This window comes from Orcinus orca, chromosome 15, assembly GCF_937001465.1.
Source record: "Orcinus orca chromosome 15, mOrcOrc1.1, whole genome shotgun sequence".
Lineage (NCBI taxonomy): Eukaryota > Metazoa > Chordata > Mammalia > Artiodactyla > Delphinidae > Orcinus > Orcinus orca.
Window position 1 is genome coordinate 19,569,313 of NC_064573.1, and position 23,220 is coordinate 19,592,532.

A 23,220-nucleotide genomic window follows, 5' to 3' on the forward strand; every position below is an offset into this window, starting at 1 on the left:
CACACACATATCGTATTGGTTCCGTTTCTCTGGAAAATACTGACAAATACAGAGGCCTTAAATAACAGGCCAGGTCACAGAGCCTTTCTTCTGTAGGTGACGGGAAGATTTTAAAGACTTCTGAGTCCAGGAGTGGCATGACCAGGGCCGAGCTAGACTGCAGGAGTCTGAGAGTGGAAAACGGGATCCTTTAAAAAGTAGAAACCAGAAGCAGGATGGTCAGTTAGGAAGTTACTATGAGAGTTTGGTTTGCTGGCATTAAGCAAAGAGGGAGATCGATGGAAATTTTTAGAAACAACAGAACTTGGTGACTAATTAGAGGTGATATCTAAGCAAGAGTCAGGGCACAGGTGTCAGGACAGGGATCCTGAAAAACGGTGATGTCCTGACACCTGAACAGAAGTGCCAGAAAAAAGAGTTGGTTTGTTGGGAAGCGTTTATGAGTTCAGGTTGGAAACATCGAATTTGATTTGCCAGTGAGACATCTAGGACATCTGGAAAACTGAGAGTAGTATTAAAAGAGAAACAATAGTAAATATTTATTAATGAATTGCTGTATGCTAGGCACAAGGCACAACACTCTACAAGCCTAATCCATTGTAATCTTCCCAAGCAACATGAGACAAAAAATCTCAACTATGCAAATATCTCCTTTGTACAATGGAAACAGAAGGAGCTTCAGGAGGTTGAGCTGCTTAGGAGACAGTCAGTCAGAGGAGCAGCAAGGCGGCCAGTGAAGCGGGAGAGCTGTGAGCAAGAGGTGACAGGGGTAGAAAACGAGACTAAAGACAGGCCAGGAGCCAGGTCAGGGAGGGCCTCTGCAAGGTATCTGCCTTGATTCTAAAGGAGATGAGAAGTCGCTGGAGGAGCAAAGGACTTAGGTTCTTAATGTAATTTCATGTTTCAGAAGAATCACTCTGGCTGCCGTGTGGGAATAGACTGTAGACGGCAAGAGAGGCAAAACACCAAGGAAGAAGGCTCTTGGGGGAACCTAGGGAGGAGAAGTTGATGCTTTGGACCAGAGAGTAGAGGAGATAGGGTTGGGGTGGGGATACATTCTGAAATTAGAGCCCCCAGGCTTTATTCAGGAACTCAGTGTGGGGTAATAGAGGAAGAAAGAAATCAGGGATGATTCCAGGATCTCTTGACTAAGCAAGCGGGTGCCTTGGCAGTACCATTTACCAATGGGGCGGGGGAGGGGGAACAATAGGGAGGGGAAACCATGAGTTCTGTTTTAGACATGTAGAAGTTATCAGTATAATTTAGTAAAAATAACAATATCCTACATTGTTACAGGGGCTGAGCATAGGCTGACAAGGTAGAATTTGAAATACTGAAAGGTGCTCTAGACAAACACTCTCTCTCTACTGTTACCCCTGAATGGTCATCACTTTGGGGACTGAATCACTTTTATGTGTGTATCATAAACCCAACCTGACCCTCACTATCCCACAAACTGTAAACCAAACAGAACTGCCTAATATGTTATATTCAAGCCCTAAACAAAATCTTGGAGGCATGCAAATGATGGATGAGAGGCTAACCTTTCCCTCCTGGAGAGGGAGAAGCCAATGGAGGCTCTAGAATAACAGCATGGACCAATATTTAATGGGGACTTACTGTTCTAAATCTTTACCTGAAAGTTTCATTTAACCATATGGTAGTTTTCTGGTCCTCACTCTGTGGCGAATTCAACCAAGCAACATACTGCAAAGATTTATTTGGTTGCAGTATGCTAAACAGAGTAAGGAGAGAAAGTTGAAACCAGGTAACCAGTTAGAAGTCTAGCTACAATAGCTCACATTTATTAATGAGGGATGGCAGTGATAGTGAAGAAAATGGAAACAGCATGGGAGAGATACTGATTAGAATGTAAGCCCCAGAAAGGCAGGAACCTCATCTGTCTTGATCACATCTGTCTTGTTGCACTCTGAGTAGGAACAACGACTGGAATACAGTAAACACCCAATAAATACGCGAGAAAGAATGAAAGGAAGAGAGAGAAGAAAAAAGGGAGGGAAGGAAAGGAGGAGAAAGGTAAGGGGATTAAACTGTTTTTTTAATGTGTGTCTTTAGGAAGAAATTACACACTGCGAATTTTTACTGCCCGATTTCTCAAATTTTCTGAACATCTGTCTCCTTCTCCTTATGTAAGCTCCAGTTTCTCTATTTAAACTTGCTACCTAGTATCATGTTTATTTTTTCAGTATTACAATCAAATAGGTGTTGGCAATTTAATATAATTACCATTAGGAGTTCACCAGTTTCTTCCTCATTCCTCAGAAGCGCCCTAAATGTTTGAAGGTATGTAGGGCTTAATGTAGAGGTAAAACACCCAAACCAATCTTCCATCACAATTGTAACATTTTTTATTGTTGCTCATATAATAGCTTTACTACAGCTCTCCATATTTTTTCAAAAAGATTTATAATTACATATGTGTTTGATAATAAATAGGAATTATGCACGAATAGAATCCTCTGCCTGGAGACCTAATATTTTTTATTCAACATGTTTACCATACAAATAATTTATTTTTTAAGGACATAGGTAATTACTTTTGCCCTAAGGATAAGTATCTGGATATGCAAATACATAACCTAAAATTAAAGGATGTACTAATAGAAAGAAAAAATTCTCTGGGAATTCAAATATCTCAGTCAAAACTGTTCACAATATGCATTGAATTCAAGTGAGTTGTGTTAAAATAAATCTGACATATGTTGTTTTTCTACTCTGTCTTTTCAAGATCTCATTCTGTTGTTTCCATTTTTTTCTTTGTTTAATTTTTTCTCTTCTAACTGTCACTTATATGTGAGTTCAGGACTCACGATCTCAGTATCATCACTCTAGAGAATCCTTAGCACAAAGGAAAGTACTAATCTTCCTGCGATATTGTCTTCACTGATGGCGCCAACAATGAACAAACAGATTGTCATAGATATTCTCACTTTAAATGAAATAAAACAATGTTTCAAAAAAAACTGCCTTTGAGAACTTTGGGTATTCTACACTCTACAGAATAAAAATTTCATTGTTAGCAAAAGTTAAGATCAGAGATGATGCTGTGTTTCGGCAGCAACATGGAATACTGGTTACTGCATAGAATACTGGCCCTGGAATCAGGCTGCCCAGGTTCATGTTCAGGCTCAACTGCTTGTAAATTCCTCTATGCCTCAGTTTCCTCTCTATAAAGCAGGGGTACTGGTGGTAATGGTGGTGCCTAACTCATAAGACTGTTGTGAGGATTAAACAGACTAATTTATGTAAAGCATGGGGACACCTGAACTTACTATCATTTCTTCCAGAAATACACACTGCTGGCAGGCAAGCCACTTTCAAGAAATCAAAAAGGTAAGAATCTTTACTGATCTGCGATTTAACAGGCATGGAGATTCTCACCCAGAGAAGCTTTCTGCATTTTCTGACTAGGATGGGAATTGTTTGCTGCTATGATATATAAAGTTCCAGGAAAAAAATTAAATTTTTTAAAAATGAAAGATCATCTGGGTTTGTTTTGGCAAATTTTAGAAGGCTTGGCAAATAATTTAGCCTTTATTTACTTTAATGTCATAATTTTTTAATAATATGCCCCAGCTATTTTCTCATCCTGCCCCAATAAAACTTTTTTAAAAGTATTCCTTTGCTAAGTGTCCTCTGATTGTTTCCTGTCCTCAACTGAACGAAAAGTTCACTGAGACCTGAAGTCGTTTGAGGCTCCTCTCATCTCTCCTCTAGAGCCAAGCAACATATTTCAGGCTCTCAAAAACCTATGTTGATTGACTGCTAATAAGGCCTTAAATTTGTATCGTACTTCATAATTTACAAAGTACTCCAGCATACAGCATTTCATTTCATCCTCACACACACAAAAAATAAGGATCATTTTCCAGTTTAGGAAACTGGGGTTGAGAAAAATTAAATAATTTGCCAAAAATCATGAAAGCTAATAAGTATTAAAAGCCGAACTTTGAGTTTCGGTCCTCAGAGCAAGTCCAGTGCTCTTCACTCTACGCATTTCCCCACAGCTGACTCCCCATCCTCAATCCCAACAAATGGGAACTCCCATGTACACCAAGACCCTCGGTTTCACATATTTCAGGGTAAAATGGCTCGCCCAAGACCAAGGTTTGGGATTCAGTGTCCTGACTCCCAGTCCAGTGCTCTTTCCAGAGATGAGAAAGTGCATTAGCTGGATATGGAAGGGAAAGGACAACCAATCGGGAAGTAAGTCAATGACTCCCTCCCCATTCACACCTAAAACGTGCCCAAAATGATCGCAAATCCCTAGAATTTAAAAATGTGAGGGGGCTTCCCTGGTGGCGCAGTGATTGAGAATCCGCCTGCCGATGCAGGGGACACGGGTTCATGCCCTGGTCCGGGAAGATCCCACAGGCCGCGGAGCGGCGGGGCCCGCGAGCCATGGCCGCTGAGCCTGCGCGTCCGGAGCCTGTGCTCCGCAACGGGAGAGGCCACAACAGTGAGAGGCCCGCGTACCGCAAAAAACCAACCAAACAAACAAACAAAAATAAAATAAAAATGTGTATATTCTGTAAAAGAAACTCTGACTAGGGTTTTGGAGCCCTGAGTTTTTACAGAAAAACAAACCCTATATATTTACTTATGCTTTCTCCTTCTCTTCCCCCTTAATACATGAAATTAGTACAATTTCTGCTTTTGTCGGGGCTTACTCAAACATTTGCCTTTGGTGTGAAAGATCAATATTTTCCCCTCAAATCAATTAGCCATGAATTAATTCTAGTGTAGCAGATATGAATCTCAGTCCACAAGCTCAGGTGCTCAAGAAATATTGCTGTTTTATTGCCTTTTAACCAACTTAATATGGCAGCAAGCCTGCATTTCATCCCAGTCATGAGGAGCACCCCTTCCATTCCCAGGCTGCACCAGACTGACGGGGTCACTTGGAATGCAGAGAAGGCAGGAAGAACTTTGGGTGAACATCCTCCAAGCCCGGAGTGGTCCTAGAAGGGCAGGAGAGTTGGCCTCCTTGCCATATGTGGGCACTAGGGATCTTTACCTGGACTGGCAACCCTCATGCTTAATGTCTCTTCTCCCCTAGGTGCCATTTTTCTGGGCTCTTCCCAACTCCTCAGCTATTGCCCCTCCTAAGCAATGCGTTTATTCCCCCATGAGACCTCAAACCTCAATTATGAGTTTGGGGAGAATCTTCTGCCTCGATTTCTCCAAGCCCTTAAGGGCCTTATCTATTTCCCTTTTCCTCATAGGACATTACCATTAGCTCTTTTTTAACTGAAATATAGTTGATTTACAATATTATATTAGTTTCAGGTGTACAACATAGTGATTCAATATTTTTATAGATTATATTCCATTTATCGTTATTACAAAATAACGGTTATATTTCCCTGTTCTGGCCATTAGCTAAGGAAGAAAGGAAGGAGGAAAGAAGGAAGGAAGGAAAGGTTGCTTCTCCTTTCTATCCAACAAAAATCTCTGAGCCAAAAAACAACAACAACAACAAAATCTAGACCAGGTTATATTCCTCAAATAGAGAAGAGGGGAAATAACAGGAGAAAACAATCAGCTAATATTTCAGTAAATCATCCCGTCACACTTTTTTGCTCCTAGGTCTTTGACGTAAGTAAGGCATTGATGTTAAACTATTTCACATGAAACAAGAATTAACAAGACTGGTTCCTCAAAACTAGGACAGTGAGCATTGCTGAAAGCACTCATTAAGAAGCATTATGGAAATACAAACTTCCAACACGCCCTGCAGACATGGCGCAAAGCTGTCAGACAAACACAACCTCTTTTGGGAGGGACGCAGGTCAGAAGCAGTGTTGGCTGAGACCTTGCTTAACAAGAGTGCAAACCCCTGACACACCAACTGCCGCCTTCTCCCAGATCCTCTCCTGATGCCTTTCACACCTTCAAATATACCCATCTTTTCTAGGGCTGTCCAAAATGGAAACAGAAATAAACTTTGGAGAATAACATGTATCTTTCACTTTTCCAAAAATATTTTCTTTAGCTAAAGGAAGAGTTGGTGAATAACCATAAAATAATACTCTGGTTGGGGGGCGTGGTGTTGGATGGGGAGAGTAGGGGACGCAGAGAAAGAGGAGGAGTGACATCGTCAAAGTCTACTCTCTTTGACACCAGAAAAAACACAACTACTCCAGCCTCATTTTTCTAAGTAAAAGTAAAAAATAAAGACTCTAAAGGATCAGTCAAAACATTGTATTAAAGGCTTGTGAACTTAAAATCACTTAAAACAAACGTGAAAAAACTTCAAGTTTTTCAGAGTAGAAAGTTATTGGCGTTGTTTTTATAGTTTTTGAAGAGAGAATGTTTCCCTCTAACATCCCTGACTTCTCCATGTTTAACTTGTCATCATTAGGTGTTAAGATTTCTTGAGGATATCCCAGGTTTTTTTTCAAATTAACGTTTTTGTTTACCATCAGACACTTTGGTTTTGACCTGGGATTGAAAAATGGATTGGACTTCGGAATTACGTGCAATTCTTCTGCACAGATTTGCTCAGTCTCCCTCCATTTATTAATTAATCAATCATGTATTACATCAGTATTGGTATTTTATTTATTTTATACTTTGAGTTTTAGTTCAATATTATTTTATTAGTCATTGCCTAAACTGTTCCAGCATTGTAAAACAAGTTTTTTGGTTTTGTTTTATAAGTTTATTTATTTGTTTACTTATTTATCTACTTTTGGCTGCATTGGGTCTTTGTTGCTGTGCGCAGGCTTTCTCTAGTTGTGGCGAGCGGGGGCTACTCTTCATTGCGGTGTGTGGGCTTCTCATTGTGGTGGCTTCTCTTGTTGCAGAGCACAGGCTCTAGGCGCATGGGCTTCAGTCGTTGTGGTGCACGGGCTTAGTTGCTCCACAGCATGTGGGATCTTCCCAGACCAGGGCTCGAACCCATGTCCCCTGCATTGGCAGGCAGATTCTTAACCACTGTGCCACCAGGGAAGTCCTAAAACAGGTTTTTGTAAAAACCAAATAATATTAATACTTTTTTAAATAGCAGTATAAAAGGCAACTCTATAAAATAGAGACTATTATTATCCCCATTTTACAAAAGAGAAACTGAGGCTCAGAGATCTTAAGTAATTTTTCAAAAAGAATGATTTGAACCCTTAACTACAGGGGTCCAAGGCAAGTATAAATTTTACACACTGTTGCCACGAGCGTCCAACAGAAAAAACTGGAGAAAAGCCAAACTCGATGGTTGCATTGCAGTGAAATGAAAAATCTGATATTCTACTAAAGCAGACTATTACAAGGCAGAAATGTAAAATGTAATATGAGCCAAAACATAGTCATTTAATATTATTCTATCTGGGCATATATCAGATCTTACCCATTATCGAAGAGCAAGGAGATGCAGAAAAACACCAAATAAATGTCTACAAAGAGCGGGCTCCCCTGGTGGCGCAGTGGTTAAGAATACGCCTGCCAATGCAGGGGACACGGGGTTTGAGACCTGATCCGGGAAGATCCCACATGCCGCGGAGCAACTAAGCCCGTGCACCACAACTACTGAGCCTGTGCTCTAGAGCCCACGAGCCACAACTACTGAGCCCACGTGCCACAACTACTGAAGTCCATGTGCCTAGAGCCCATGCTCCACAACAAGAGAAGCCACCACAATGAGAAGCCCACATACCACAACAAAGAGTAGCCCCAGCTCGCCACAACCAGAGAAAAGCCCGCGTGCAGCAACAAAGACCCAACTCAGCCAAAATAATAATAAAATAAATTTATTAAAAAAAGAAGAAAAAAAGAATCCGCCTGCCAATGCAGGGGACACGGGTTGAACCCCTGAAAAATGTATCTACAAAGAGCAAAAATAACTTTGAGGACTCAAGTGAAGCAAGACTAACACTGCTAATCCAGGCATCACCACCTGGCTTCATGTCTCCAAATTTTAATAGGTCAAAAGTGACCAATTTGAATTTTCTCTCCTATTCCTCAACTTCTCCTTCCTGTCCCATTTTTAAAAGCTCCCCTTAAAACCCCTGGATTGCAGAAATGAACTGAACCAACAGGGCAGAGCTGTAAACAGTGATTTTGGAAATTTTACAATTCCAAGTCAAATCTAAATCCCCCTGCTCTGAGTAGGAATTGTCCACAGTCCCCTGGCAGAGAAGCTTGTAGAGAAGAGGCGATGGGAGAGGGAGGGTGTGTTCAACCTTCATTTTCTCAGCCCCTCAGTGCACACAGGACCAGCCAAGCAGCTCTGAAAGAGGGATGCTTGGCAGGGGGGAATTCTCATTCTACTCTCACACCTGGGATTCCTGCTTTCCTGTGCACTTTTCCAAAGCCCATCGCAATCTAAATCCTCCTGGTTAGAATTTTACCTCAGAAGACTGGAGTAGCAGAGCCTACCCCTTCACCCTTTCCCTACTACATCTGCCCCTACATCTGCCTCACTACAATGTGCTCTCACTCTGATCTTGCCTGGTTCAGTCACCTTGTCTCCCACCCATCGTGCAACTATGTGTCACTTCACTTTGGATCCAGAGGATTTGGAATCTCAACTTTATTTCTAATTCTACCCAATTCTCAATGCTGCTCACTAATTGTTCTCTCTACCAGCCAAGTGTAAGTGCTTTTAGAACCATTTTATATATATATATTGGTTGCAGCTCGGGCTCCTTAGTTGGGGCATGCGAACTCTCAGTTGTGGCAGGCACATGAGATCCTGTTCCCCAACCAGGGATCAAACCCCGGCCCACTGCATTGGGAGCATGGAGTCCCATCCCCTGCACCACCAGGGAAGTCCCAGAAGCATTTTAAAATAAGTCACTAACTCAGAATTGAATCCTTCAGGAAATATCCCTATGAAAAGGCAGAGAACAGATTTCCAACAGCAGCTGTGCACTAAAATCGCCTATTAAATCCTGAGGCCCAGGCCATGATCAGGACCAATTAACTTAGAAGCCCTGGGAGAGACACTCAGGCACTGACATTTCTAAACATTCCCTCAGTGGTCCCAGTCGATGGCCACGTGTGAGAACCATTGTGTGGAGACTCAGAACCTGCTGGTAGAAGCTAAGCGAGGTAGACGTTCATTTCTACTTTGTTTCTGGGAAAAAAAACCCACCAATGATGTGAAGCAAAAAGCCACTTTGGCTGCATTTGTAGCACTCTTCTATAACATCTGGGGTTTTCCGCTCATGTCCCTTATGGGTAACTCTAGATAAAAAAAAACAGAATTTGGCAAAGGTATGGCTGCAGGTTGTCGTGTCTAAGGATGGTGCTGGAGGAGAGATCCAAGGGTGAGAACTACTTCTGTGGAAGAAGGAGTACCCAGAGTCCTTTAAAAGAATGAAGATGTACTTAGGACCTCCCTCTCTCTCTCTCTTTCTCTCTCTCTCTGAAAGAAGTCACACCTGAGAGCAAAGACTGTACCTAGACAATGTCTATTAGAGGACGGCATCCCTCCCAAATCCAAAGATTTTAATAGTTTGGTCTTTTCACAGTTTTCTTTTGTAATCATTCCCTCTGTGGCAGAGATTCCTAACTATTCCTCAATATTCATTCTCCTCTTTTCATAGTAATAGAACCTTTCAGTTTCAGCTGGCTACTTGGCCACCCAGAATACAGAGAGCATTCCCCAGCCTCCCTTGCAGCTAGGCAGGACCATGTGACTAAGTTTTGGCCAGCAGGATGGTTGTGAAAGTGATGTGTCCAACTTCCAGGCCATTCCTTGAAAATATTAGGATATAGACATGATGATGCACCACACTGGACCTTACATGCAGCTGCCTTACGATGGCACAGCAACAAGGTGGAAGTCTGGGCCCCATCCCTGTCATGAAGGAGAGCAACCCTAACAGCTCAGACTTTCATACGGTAGAGAAACTCCCACCATAGTCAAGCCATTACTAATGGTGGGTCTCTGTTTCTATGATTAAACCTACATCCAAACTAAGATAAACTCCAGTTTATTCCTTCAGTGATGTTTTGTGCTGGTGATATAGTGAAGAATTAAGCAACAGAGCAGGAAAAGATACTGTGTCCTTCTCCACACCACCATTCAGCTGAAGCCAGCACAATGGCAGCAGCACCATATCATGAGGACAATGGCTGTAGTGTCCAAACAGTGACCACCCGTGAAGTAAGCAGAACCTCAGGGCCAAGCTGAAAGTGAGCGGGAACGTGTGCTACGGGGAAATAACTCAGGGGAAACATGAGATAAGACCACCTATCCCCAAATACAGTAAAGGAAGAGAAGTCTTCGAGAGAGACTGACACTTGGGTTATATTTCGTTTTGAACAAATTGGGATGGGAGCACATGGGTTAGTGCACAAACTTTTGTGAGGGAGAGACTTGAGATCTGTTGCTGACTTTGGGCAAGTGACTTGACCTCCCTCACCTGAGTGTCCTCTCTGGATTTAGTAATAGCTATTTCATAGGGCGTAAGATGGATTAAGTTAAACGATGCACCTTAATACGTGACACAATGCCTGGCATGTAGTAAGTGCCCAATGAATAACCTTAAAAAAAAAAAAAGAAAAGAAAAACTCCAGCCAGGAAAAAATCATTATATTACCTCAAAAACAGACATTATGAATTCCTGCTTTGGGTCACAACACACCTCCACTTCTAAAGGAAGCTCTTCTTCCCTTCCCTGCAATTCGAGTCCAAACAGAATCCTACCTCCCTCATCAGACCTTAGCTGACCATCCTCTCCCTTCTCTGAAATATATGTAGATGTATCATCTTGTCTGTATCACTCACTGCCACTTAATCCCATGCTGGTTTTCATTATAACTTAAGACTTTCATGTCCAGCAGGTCTGTCTTCCATTAGAGGCTAAATATCAGAGTCCCTTTCCTGCAGTTCACACATCCTATTTAGCCCAACGTGGTGTGCTCCTAAAATACTCATTAAAGGGATAAATTATACCCTTCAAACAAATGTGCATGTGCAGCTTACAGAGAGCCAAGTAGAATAAATGTCATTCTATTCATATACTGAGTAACCAAATGGCAGAATACCTTAAACTTTAAAAATCAAATTAATGGAATTTTGACATTTGCAATCATCCATGAAGCCAATACCATGTACTTTAAATTTCTCCTTGACAGGAATAGATGTTTTCCTTGACTTACCTCCCTAACAGCAGGTAAGTTCTAGCTGAAAACTCAGCTCCCCGCACAGCTGTTTCCCCTGCCATTTCAAAGCCCATCATGATCCTATACTTTACTGGGCTCTAATGAAATAATATTCATTAATTTATTTCTCAAACATTTGTATGCCAAATAATAACTTGGGATATCAAAAATAAATAATTCTAGGAATTTCCAATCTAGTATAGTTTGCTACTCCCTTCTTGGTGAACTTTAATATTTGTGCCTTATATCCCAAGAGCAAACCCAGGAGAGGACAAGAGACACCTGCATCTATCATTGGTCTAACTTCATGAGACGGTATAAAGTGTTACTCAGCACAGGAATTGACTGGAATTAATGTTTTGAGTGCCTAAGTCAATCTGTGTAAATCACTTTAAAAAATCCCTGGCAACATAGTAAGTACTTGACAAAGTGTTAGCTACTATTAGTAGTAGTATTCATATTATTAGTGTTCTTTACATTTAAAATCACAATATTCAATGTAATATCAAAAATAATTCAATCGCAGCTATAAGTATTGACAATATTTGAAACCTAGAAAAGTGTGGAGGTAAAAAGCAAGAGTGTGATGAGCCTGATGCAGTTGTCCATAACTGGGAACTTATCAATTCAACATGCAGGACCCAAAATTAATTAGGAACACAAAAATTAAAGTGTAGTGAATTTATTACGTAAATATATTCCTTATATGTGTTTTCACTTCTATCACAAAACAGCAAGAAGGAAACAAGAATGTTCCGGTAGGATATACTTAATGATTGATACATGGAGCTCTATACATTTATGAAATATCAGAAATATAAAAAGAAATAAATGTATTCAGATTATTTAGCTCAAAACCTTGGAGATTTTAAAAGGATAGACAAATGGTTAAGATGGTAAATTGTATGCTATGCGTATTTTATGAGAAAAAAATTTTAAGTGTACGTAAAACAATGCAATATTCTCAAAAAAAGGCAACAACCATGTTGATACCTATAAATTTTTGTAACTTCTATATAAATAAAGTTTATGCAAAAGTGTTAGGAGTCCACCACAAGAGGAACTGATGTTTAAGCAAAATAGGATTAGGAAAACTGACCTGCTGACAAGCCTAAAAGGAGAGAAATTTACAGGTACACAATCAAGATTTCCTCGGCTTTAAAAGGAAGACCTACCCTAGATGTATAGTTAACTAGAATCTTCTGTTCAAGAAAAAGGGTACTGAGTTGAATTTGAAGAGATATGAAATATGATGCCATAATATGAAAATACCAGCTGTTCCAAAGCAACGTCTGTTCACTAGTGAGACGAGTGGTGTGTACCTTAAGCACCACAGGAGTGTGGCGTGAGGGAGATGGCGCTGGAGGTTAGGGAGGCTTTTTGAAGAGGCAGGTTATGAGCCGCATCTTTCGGGACCACAGACAGGCAGGAATAAGAGATGACATTGTACTTCAGGGAAAGGAGACGGAAGATGCAAGGTTTTGAGGGACAGTGAGCGCGCAGAGAATGAACAGATTAAAGTCTCACAATGGCGTGGCTGAATTTATCCATCCCCTTTCCCCTTCAACTTCCCTTTCCAGTTCTAGTGGTTTTAGTCACGTCCATGCGGTCCTGGGAGAGAGAACAGTGTCTCAAGATTTCCACCCTGGCTCAACCCCCCACCCGACCCAGAGAACAAAAGAGGCTGAGAGACAAAAGCAAGAGCACAAAGTGACTCTTTACACATGGGATACCTGCCAAGTCTCACAAACCCAAATGGCGCTCATTGCTTCAACCAGTACTTGATTTGTATTACTTTTAAAAGAATTAAAAATTGCATTACCGAAGTAACCTCAGTGGAGTGATACACCTTAACAGCAAAGCGAGTCACTGAGGAAGACAAGAGGTGCTTTTTTGTGTTTTGATTGTTTGTGACTAAGTTACTATCTGGTGCCTGGTGATGGCTCCCAGCTCCTCCAGGCAGCCAGCTCCAGGAGTCCTCTGTTTCCCCTTCCATCACAGCCCTGCTGGACTCTAGTTACAAATCTCTTTACATTTCTGTCCCTCCAACTAGGCTAGGAGCTTAGGGCAGGGACCCTGTGAAGGCCCGGGTTCTGGAGCCAGAACGCCTAAGTTTGAATCCTGTCACTGCTATTCTCTAGCAGTGTAACTTCAGGTTAAATCACCTAACCTCTCTGGACCTCCCTTTCTGATTTATCAAGGGAGGTTGTGAGTCTATGAGTTAACTCATAAAAAGCACTTTAAACAGTCAGTGTCTGTCCACAGTGAGCATTCAAAACGTTAGCTGTTTGATTCATCCAGAGCCTAGCAGAGTATCTGGCATATAGTGTGTGCTCAGGAAATACTCGTGGAAGGAAGGAGGGAGGGAGAAAAAAACCTATTTACTGGGTGGAAAAACACTTGTATTCTTCTTTGCACCTCTCCCAGAACCTAGCAGTGATTTGTAGATCTGTATTCAAAGAAAGACTGCAGGTAAAGATTCTACTTAAAATGAGGAAACAAAGCCATTGGGTGGCATTCCAGATCCCCACGAGATTTTTTTTTTTTGATCAGAGATCTTACCTTCAAGACGCTCTATTCAGGCTTTTTTTTTTTTTGGCTGCGTTGGGTCTTCGTTGCTGCACGCAAGCTTTCTCTAGTTGTGGTGAGCAGGGGCTACCCTTCGTTGCAGTGCACGGGCTTCTCATTGTGGTGGCTTCCCTTGTTGAGGAGTATGGGCTCTAGGTGCGCGGGCTTCGGTAGTTGTGGCACGTGGGCTCAGTAGTTGTGGCTCACGGGCTCTAGAGCGCAGGCTCAGTAGTTGTGGCTCACGGGCTCTAGAGCGCAGGCTCAGTAGTTGTGGCTCACGGGCTTAGTTGCTCCGTGGCATGTGGGATCTTCCCGGGCCAGGGCTCGAATCCATGTCCCCTGCATTGGCAGGCAGATTATTAACCACCGCCCCACCAGGGAAGTCCCTATTCAAGCACTTCTTTAGTTATCTACTAATCCACCAACACATGAGATACCCATAAGATCTCTCTGAACTTCACCTCCTACAGAGGAGGGGTGAATATAAATGGGAATGTGAAGAGATCCACTCGCATTCCTGAAATACGGACTTTCTACAATATGCACAATTCTGCCACCACACCCTTCCTGAAGTTTTGGAATCATCCTTTCATAACAATTCATAGAAACATTAGTATTTTGGAGCTAATCATGGGCTTGTGAAACACACTCAAGAATCAGCAATTGGCAGGTTAAACCTGTCCAGGATTTTATGGGTGGAGGATAGGTGGTGTGGACAACTTCACTTGGATTAACATCAGTGTTATCTATAAACAACTTATCCCCCACAAGATTGCACTGGTTTTCCATCAGACATATGGACTGTATCTCACCTAAACACTCTAATATATTGAAGAGAAATTCCATAAATGTAAGATGAGACTTTAATTTTAAAGACTAAAATATTGAAAAAATTGCCAAAGGTCAAAAAAAAGTCAGGATTCTAGCTCTAGTTCCATTCCCTTCTGAACCATTAGGCCAGGGACAAGTCATTCAACATCCCTGAAATGGTGCAGTAACCCCTGCCTTGCCTACACTGGCGGATTTTTATAACCATTTATTCATTCAACAAGCATTTATTGGGTACCTACTATGGACCAGGCTGAAAGTAAAGCAGTAGGGTAAAAGATACACTTGATGAAATCTCCCAAAGAAATATGTTTATATAAACTGCAAAATGCTATAGAATGGATAGTTTTATTACATGATTATAAACATAATTGTATTTATTATTTAAGGACAATAAAAATAAAATCTTTCAGGTGTCCCTGGATTTTTTCCTAGCCTATTCCATAGGAAAGTATTCACTTTCATCTCTATTTCCTCTGTATTTTAAGTTCACCTCCCCAAAAAGGCCTCCCCTGACCATCCTAAGATATCCCTCCCCTCACTGTTTTTTTTTTTTTTTTTTTGCGGTACACGGGACTCTCCCTGTTGGGGCCTCTCCCATTGCGGAGCACAGGCTCCAGACGCGCAGGCCCAGCGGCCGTGGCTCAGGAGCCCAGCCGCTCCGCGGCATGTGGGATCTTCCCGGACCGGGGCACGAACCCGTGTCCCCTGCATCGGCAGGCGGACTCTCAACCACTGCGCCACCAGGGAAGCCCCATTGTTTTTTTTTTTAAACCAAAACACTAGTTTTTTTTCCTTCACAGTAAATATTTGTAATTACATATTATTTGTTTACTTATTATTTATTATTATTTATTCTGCCACTAAACATGCATTCCATGAGGTCAGGGATTTTGTCCTTGTTGTCGTATACTCAGCAGTACCTAGTAAAGTGCCTGGGGCATATTAGGTGTTCAATAAATATTTGTTTCATAAAAGAATGAATGGAAAACCAGTCATGTCATGAAGAACCAGCCTAAGTGAAGAGAAACTAATGAGATGGCTTAGAAGTAATGGACTAAAAATGAATTAGTGAAGATTTTAGACTCAAATTCTTGGTTAGTGTTAGTCTGTATTTGTTGTTTATTCAGAGGTATAAGAAAACAAATGTTTCACCATATATCCATTATTTTGTTCAATTCTTATAAAAACAACTTTTCCAAGTACATATTATCCTCATTTTACAGATACGTAAACTGAGGCTCAGGGAAGACACTGCCTCAGATGGTGAGTGACCCAGGCTGCTGCGCTGTGTTGTGTTGTGTTTTGCCTTAACCACTTCCTCCCTGTAGACTGATCATGAAGATTCCAGGAATAGTGGAGGAGAGAAAGCGGGAGGAGAGGGATCAAGGCACCAGAGTTCTTGCAGAGTAAGGAGATAAGAGCTGACAAAACATAGTAAAAATTCACCTCCCCAAAGATCCGAAAGCACTGAGGCAGCGTCCTCATCGTTACCTATATGATGAAACGCAGGCTTGCTCAGGGCAAGTGATTTGTCCAAAGTACTTGCACTCTGGGTTTCTCTATAGGTCAGCAGTGATCCCCGAGTCCAGACAATACCTCTCTCTCTAGCTCTCTTTCTCTGCTTTTCGTCTGGTCTTTTCGTTCTCGGTAAGAAAGCTGTTTAAAAGGCACAAAGACTAAACCCCCGCTTTGGAGAACTGACCTCTGGCCCAGAAGACTGCAGGAAATCAATTTGTTGCAATTTTTTGCGGAAAGCCACAGCCCTCCCCTTTGGTAAAACAGAAACTTCAGACTGAACTTCTCTAATGGTGTGCGAGCGCCATCTGCCGCCCAGAGGCAGGGGTGGCTTCAGTCTCTAGTTTCAGGCTTGACATCCTAATCACAAAATGTGGTTATCAAAATAAGGAGCCACGCACTCAGATTCCATGGATTTTCTTGTCAATAATGCATAGCCAGTAATAGCCATTATAACCACTAAAAACCTCAGCTGTAAACTTGGTCTTCATATTTTTCTTTATATGAATTTCATTCTATATTTGTGACCTGAGTCTTATCAAGGCATAGCTCATATATGTATATTATGTCACCTCCAATTTCACCGATTCAACTAATATTTGTTAAGCACCGACCGTGTGTGACACCCCATTCTTGGTACTTCAGAGGAAACAAAAATGAGCAAGGAGAAAATGTCTTGCCCCTAGGAAGTTCCACTCTTGCAGTAGAGATAAAACATCTTGACAACTTAGGGGGGAAAAGTCAACGTTACAAGTTGACTATAAGAGGGAATTGAAGGAAGCCGGGGGAATATTCAGATAATGATCCACTCTCTTATAGCTGAAAGGCTAAGAGGATCTGGGAGGTTTTATGAAAGGTGGATATCAGATCGCTTGGGGCAACGGCTGCCCTGGGGTGGGGGACAGGGTGGGTGGGATGCCTCTCCTTGAGACTGGTGGGCTCAGCAAGGGGAAGACTGGTGCAGGTACAGATCAGCCTGCAACGCTGAAACCTGGGGGCTGGGGAAGGTAGGGGCACCTGATAACAGAGAGGAGGGGAAAGCAGAAGAATGCAGCTCAGACACAGTAAGAATTTCTTTTGTAACAGGATAAAACCCCAGGTGCTGATGATGGGCCCCCTCCCTCCCAACCCAAATGTCTGTGACTTCCAGCTCTGGGTTCCTCGCCCAGCAAATGCATCACCCCACGTGGGGGCTGAACTGGGCTTTGAATTTAGGAGAAGGAATAAAGCCCCCAAGCCTCTGCACTGACCATGAGCTTAGTCAGAAGTGGCTTCTTTCCATTACTCTCCGGCTAGTTCACCAGTAGTGTTTTAACTGGGTACAAGTGTGTTAGGACATAGAACGGCTTTTGCGGGACACATGGGCATGGACACGAGATCCTCAGTTTCCGTGTCTTTTCCTAAAAGTGACTGCCCCACACAGGCTTTGATGGGGGGCAGGGGCACCTGCCACCTCCCCTTTCACAAGAAGTCTCCCTCCTCACAAAGGAAAGACTCAGCCTTCACCCAGTCTGACTTTGGAGCAGTGCCCCAGGTTGGGAAAACCTCCAGGTCACTAAACCCATGGACAGTTTGAGAAAGCATCTCCCTTGAGGGCAAAGCAGAGCAAGTAAGGTAGGAAATACTGAAGGAGGTAACGTTCATTTCATCTCAGTGACACACTGATGGCAGTCTCTAAGCCTTTGTCTTCTATTGCTGTGTGCAGTGCTGTGTGCAATATTGCTCCCTCCACTTTAGGACAAGAATTCAGAAGAGGAATGGCTGTCAAAGGAATGTATCTGAAAAACATGAAGAACATTTTTTTTCAGAAAGATTTGGCTGTTCGGGCTGAAAATGAGGAATAGTTTTGTGGATTAATTACACGGTGGGCATATTTTATGACTAGATAACTCAAATCTACAGCTTCAAAAATATATTTGAGGCACACATGCAATAATCTGGTAACTGCACATTTATAACTACTTAAGCTTATGATTAAAAATGTTTAAATATCAAGTATATATGTGAGAGGGGAGATAGAGGTTTTCAAATGATTTGGAGGCAATTCAAGCAGAAAGAGAGTGAGAGAGAGAAGGGCTCTGGAGGGTGGGAGCAATTCAGAATCTCTCTCGCTCACCTCACCCCCATTTGGTCTTTATTGTTGATTTATCAACACCTTCTACGGTGTGCATTGTTTCTTTCTTTGTCTTTGTTTCAACTTGTTTTATGTCCTTTAGTCAGAGACCAAATAGCCATACCTCACCTGCCAGCTTTCCTCCTACTTCTTTTCCTTTGATATTGCAGTATCCCAAACACGAAGGGTGTTCCTCCAGAAAGGATTCATGGCATAAATATGGGGAATGCTGAATACTCTACCCTTCCTCCTAGAGATTCACAGTCTATATTAGCACTGTCTGCCCTTCTAGACCACCAGGACCATGCCTGTGGTGTTCACTGTACCTAGTTCACCTGATACCTAGCAGGTGCTCAATGAATATAACTTGAATGGATCAGGACACCAGAGACCCTTAATAAAAGAATCTATATACGAAAACCTGTTCAATGTTCTTTAACTCACTTTCCCAGATTATTTCACCCTAGAACTCGTGTGTGTGCATGTCCTGCTAAAACACTTTCCATGCAGAGACAACCCCAGAGACAGCAGCAAATGGTTGACCTGCTAGGGCTCCTGTGGCCTATTAGGAACAATTTCTTCACCTGGTAACCATGTTGCCTCACGTACAGCCTAGCTCATAGGGGCACAAGGGATCACAGGAATTACTCATCACCCACATTTTGCTGGCTCTTATACTTAACTACCACACAATACCCTAAACCCCTCAAGGCCCCCTTGTGTATTTCTGAGAATCCCCAAGCCCTTTCTTATATGTACTCACAGGAAAGCCTAGTCAGGTATCAGGTGGAGCCCATCATCTCCTCTGATGACATAAGATACCACCACACCTTTGGAACCTGCCTGCTCTGGGAAGCACCTATGTCATCTCCTCCAGGTACCACTGCATCCTCCAGCCACTGCTGCTGTCACTGAACAGCATGGCCATGCCTGGAACCTGCTTCTTCTGCCAGGTACTGTCCCATCTGCCAAGCACTGCAGCCTGATAAACACCTTGTCCACTGTGCTAATGTTCCGGAGCCACTGAGAAGCCAAAGGTACTCTGCATTCTCTGGAATCTTCAGTGTGTCAAAGCCACCTTGCATTCCATCTCCAAGTAGGGAGATCCTCGTTGGGGTTACACTCTGTTGACTGCCTGCCAAGGGAGTATCTCAGCCCTCAACAGAAATAGGCTCAGATGTGGTCACCCACAGAAGAGTTTCCCAGAGATATCTGAACCCCAGCCATGGATATTGCGTGGCTTTGAGCTACGAACCACCCACCAAGCCAACAGATAGCATGGCGCTCATCTCTATCCTCCCTGCAGAGCTGCTTTCTCCTTTCTCACCTCCCACTTGCACTGCCGTCAGCCCTCCTCTCCCACCCTCCAGTGGTGGAGCTGCTCCTGAGAGGACACCAGAGACCTAATAGCTAACATCAGTGCACTTTTCCATCCCCAGCTCACTGGACCACTCTGTGGCACTTGCCTCTCCTGATAACTCTCATCCTTGAGCTGTCTCCATTCTGGTGGCTTTCCATTTTCAGTTTAGCTTCATATGTATTTCCCCTCTCCCGCCACCCACTCACCCCACAAAAAATCCTCTTTATAGTGACCAGAGTGATTCTTCTGGGCCTTGACACATTAAGGACCTAAGTAACATATTCATAAATCTAAATCTCTCCAAATTCTAGATCTGTATAATCAACTGCCCAACATACAACTCCATTTAGAGTGCCATAGACATTTTCAACTCAGCATGTCCAAATCTGAGCCTGTGTTCTCCCCCATCTACCACAGCTCTTCTTCCTGTATTTCCTGCTTCTGTTCATTTACTCAGAAATTCTTCTAAATGCTCTTATACACGTATTGTCCAATCTTCCCAAGAAACTTGTAAGAGGGTTACGATTAATTTCCAGATTTTCAAGGGGATAAAACTGAAATTTAGAAAGGTGACGTAAATTTTTCAAAGTCCCACAACAGGTAGGACATAAAGCCAAGGTTTGCCCCTGGTTCTCTCCAACTACAAAGTCCGTACAATATGAATGGACTTAGAAGTCCCTGAAGCTGAGGAACCTTATCTTAATCTTTGTACACCCAGTTCCTTCTACAACTTCCAACACAAAGAAGATCTGCAATAAGTGTTTGCCCCTTAAATTACTAAATATTTGCTTATTGCCAAATATAAGCAAGGCGCTGGCTATGAATCAAGAGAGAAAGAATAAAAGAACAAGACATGGAGCCTGCTCTCAAAGAGTTATTATCTTGTTTAAAGGAAACAATACAGGCAAGATTCAGAAAAGGATGACCTCATCACCACTATTCTTTAACATTATTCTGAAAGTGCTAACCAAAGCAATAAGATGCAACGACAAAATAAAGGGAAAAAACATAGGAAAGGAGAAAAAGTCATCATTATTTGCAATGCTATGATTTGCATAGCTAAAAAAACCCAATTTTAAACATTTTTCTAGAAATAGAGAGTTCGGTAAGGGGGTCAATTACAAAATTAATATATCAAGGTCGATAGTTTTCCTAAAAATTTAAAGTAATCAGCTATAAAATATAATGAAACAATCCTACTTTTAATATAAAATACCCAAACATCAATTTAATAAGAAATATGAGAAAGCTACATAAGGAAAACTATAAAATTCTTCTGAAATATATAAAATGACAATAAATTATTCAAAATATTGTATTTCTAGATAGCTCAATATTTTAAAAATGTCAATACTTTTCAAATTTTATGTTTAATAACACCCAAACAAAAGCCCAACATATATATTTTTGTGATATGAAAAAATAATACCAAGCTCATCTGGAAGAATAAAAATACAAGAATAGCTAAGAATTGTAGGAGAAAAGAGTAATGAAGTGAGACCTGTCCTTCCAGATATTGAAACATATAATTGAGCAAGCCTATTAAACAAAGGAGAAACAAATCAACAGAACATAATGGAGAACCCAGAGGCAGAACCAAGACAATGCATTTGGAATAAAAGTGACATTTCAAATCAGTGGGGAGAAGATGAACTATTCAGTGATGATATTAGACCATATGCTAACCCTTGGATAAATAAAATAGGATTCCCTACTTCATATATCAGTTACCTTTTGTTATATAACCAGGCAATCTCCAAACCTTAGGGACTTAAAAACAACCTCCATTTATTTAGTTCATTTTTCTGTGGGTCAGCAACTTGGGATGGACTCAGCAGAGCAGCTCTGCTTCAGGTCTTGGCTCTGCTGCCCTCAGCTACTGCTCAGCTGATATCTTGGCTAGGGACCAACGGGTCCAAGATGACCTCACTCACATCTCTGTAAGCTGACTTGATGTCAACTGGAGTGATCGAGAGCAACAAGGCCCCGTGCATCTCATCACCCAGCAGGCTTGTTCATGTGTGGCCCAGGAAGGTTCCCAGAGAGCAAGCAAAAGCACAAAGGGTTTCTTAAGGTCTAGCTTTGGATCTATACATTGTCACTCCCGTTCCATTCTATTGGTCAAAGCAAGTCACAAGGCCAGACTTCAGAGGTAGGGAAACAGATTCCACCTCCTCACGGGCAGAGCTCAACTTGACATTGCAGAGAAGGGTGGTACTGAGAAGCATAGAGAACTGTAGCTATTTTTGCGACCTATCACACCTATTAAACCTGAATAAACTCCAGAATATATAATGATTTCTGTGAAATGATAAAACCACAGAAAACTTAGATGAAAATATGGATAAATATTCATATGAAGAGGAGGGAGAGATACTTTTTTAAGCAAAACAAAACTAGATCCCATAAAAGAAAAGGTGGATAGAATTAACTCTCTAAACACTTAAAATTTTCACATGACCAGAAAAACACCATAAAAAAAGATAAAAAGTAAACCGGGTGCAACGTGAAATGCTAGGAAATGGTTAATGCATAAAGAGTTTTCATAATTTGCCAATTTAAAAAAACAAAGAACAATTCATAAAAGTAAAAATCACAGATTATCAATAAAGATGTTCATCCTCAATAGTAACCAAAGATACATAAGCTAAAACGGTAATAACATATAATTGTTGGCCTATAGGAGTGGCAAAGATATTTTTTTAATAAGACAGTGTTATCAAGGGTTTGGAGAAAGAAATTAACACACTGTTGGTGAAACTGTGAACTAGAAGAATCTTTCTGGATGGTAGTTTGGCAATAGCTGGCAAAAATTTAAGGACATATACTTGAACCCATCTATTCCTTCTTTTTCTTTTCTCTCTCTTTTTTTTTTTTTAACGAATGAGGCAATTTACTAACCCAGCATCACTTACTGGAATGCTCCTTGTCGTCAGCCATCACCTTACCCGGCGATTCCATCCAGACCTCTGTTCCTGCGGTGTCAGTCTGTGGACCCCACCTTGGGCCTTTTCCACCATTTTCGGCGCCCCGGAGCTGGGAGGACCACAGGCCACGCTCTTGGAGCCTGGGCTGAGGCAGGACGCCACCTCCCTGCGGCCGCCCCGCTACAACTCGGTCACGGAGCCGCCCCAGCGCTGCCCGGACGGACAGGTGACACGCGGTGTGCAGAACCAGTTCTCATGGTCGGGAGCAAGCGCTTTAGGCCTGGCCGGCTGACAGCGCCCACCCATTCAGGCACTTTCGGCCTCCTGGACCTTCAGGAAGGCTGCTAGGGCTCTGACGGACTTCCGCGGGCCTCTCAGAGTCACTAAGCATCGTGCTGCTTTCGCACCGCGGGCCAGGGAACAGGGAGCAACGTGGACTTCCGGCGCACCGTTTGCGGTTCGGCTCTCGCGAGAGTTCCAAGAGCTCCTCCCGCAGGTCTCTCTCTGGAAATTCCGCTCGCTATGCATAGCCACAGGCAAGAATGCGTAGGGCGGGTCATGTGTAGGTGGCAGGTATTTTTCCGTTTTAGCTAGGATGATTTTTTTCTTAAAAAAATTTTTTAAATTATTTTTTAATTGAAGTATAGTTGCCGTACAATATTATATATTACAGGGGTACAATACAGTGAACCACAATTTTTTTTTTTTTTTTTTTTTTTTGCGGTGTGCGGGCCTCTCACTGTTGTGGCCTCTCCCGTTGCGGACCACAGGCTCCG

General features: G+C 42.1%; 1 protein-coding gene across 1 annotated transcript in view; it reads right to left on the bottom strand.

The window, feature by feature from the left end:
- The window catches only part of LOC125961194 (dynactin-associated protein-like), a 93,190-nt gene extending 70,730 nt beyond the window's left edge, over window positions 1-22,460 (bottom strand). Inside the window, exon 1 of the mRNA XM_049697646.1 lies at window positions 22,433-22,460. The gene's annotated coding sequence lies outside the window, so the exon portion shown is untranslated. The remainder of the gene's footprint in view (window positions 1-22,432) is intronic.
- Between the last annotated feature and the right edge of the window lie 760 nt (window positions 22,461-23,220).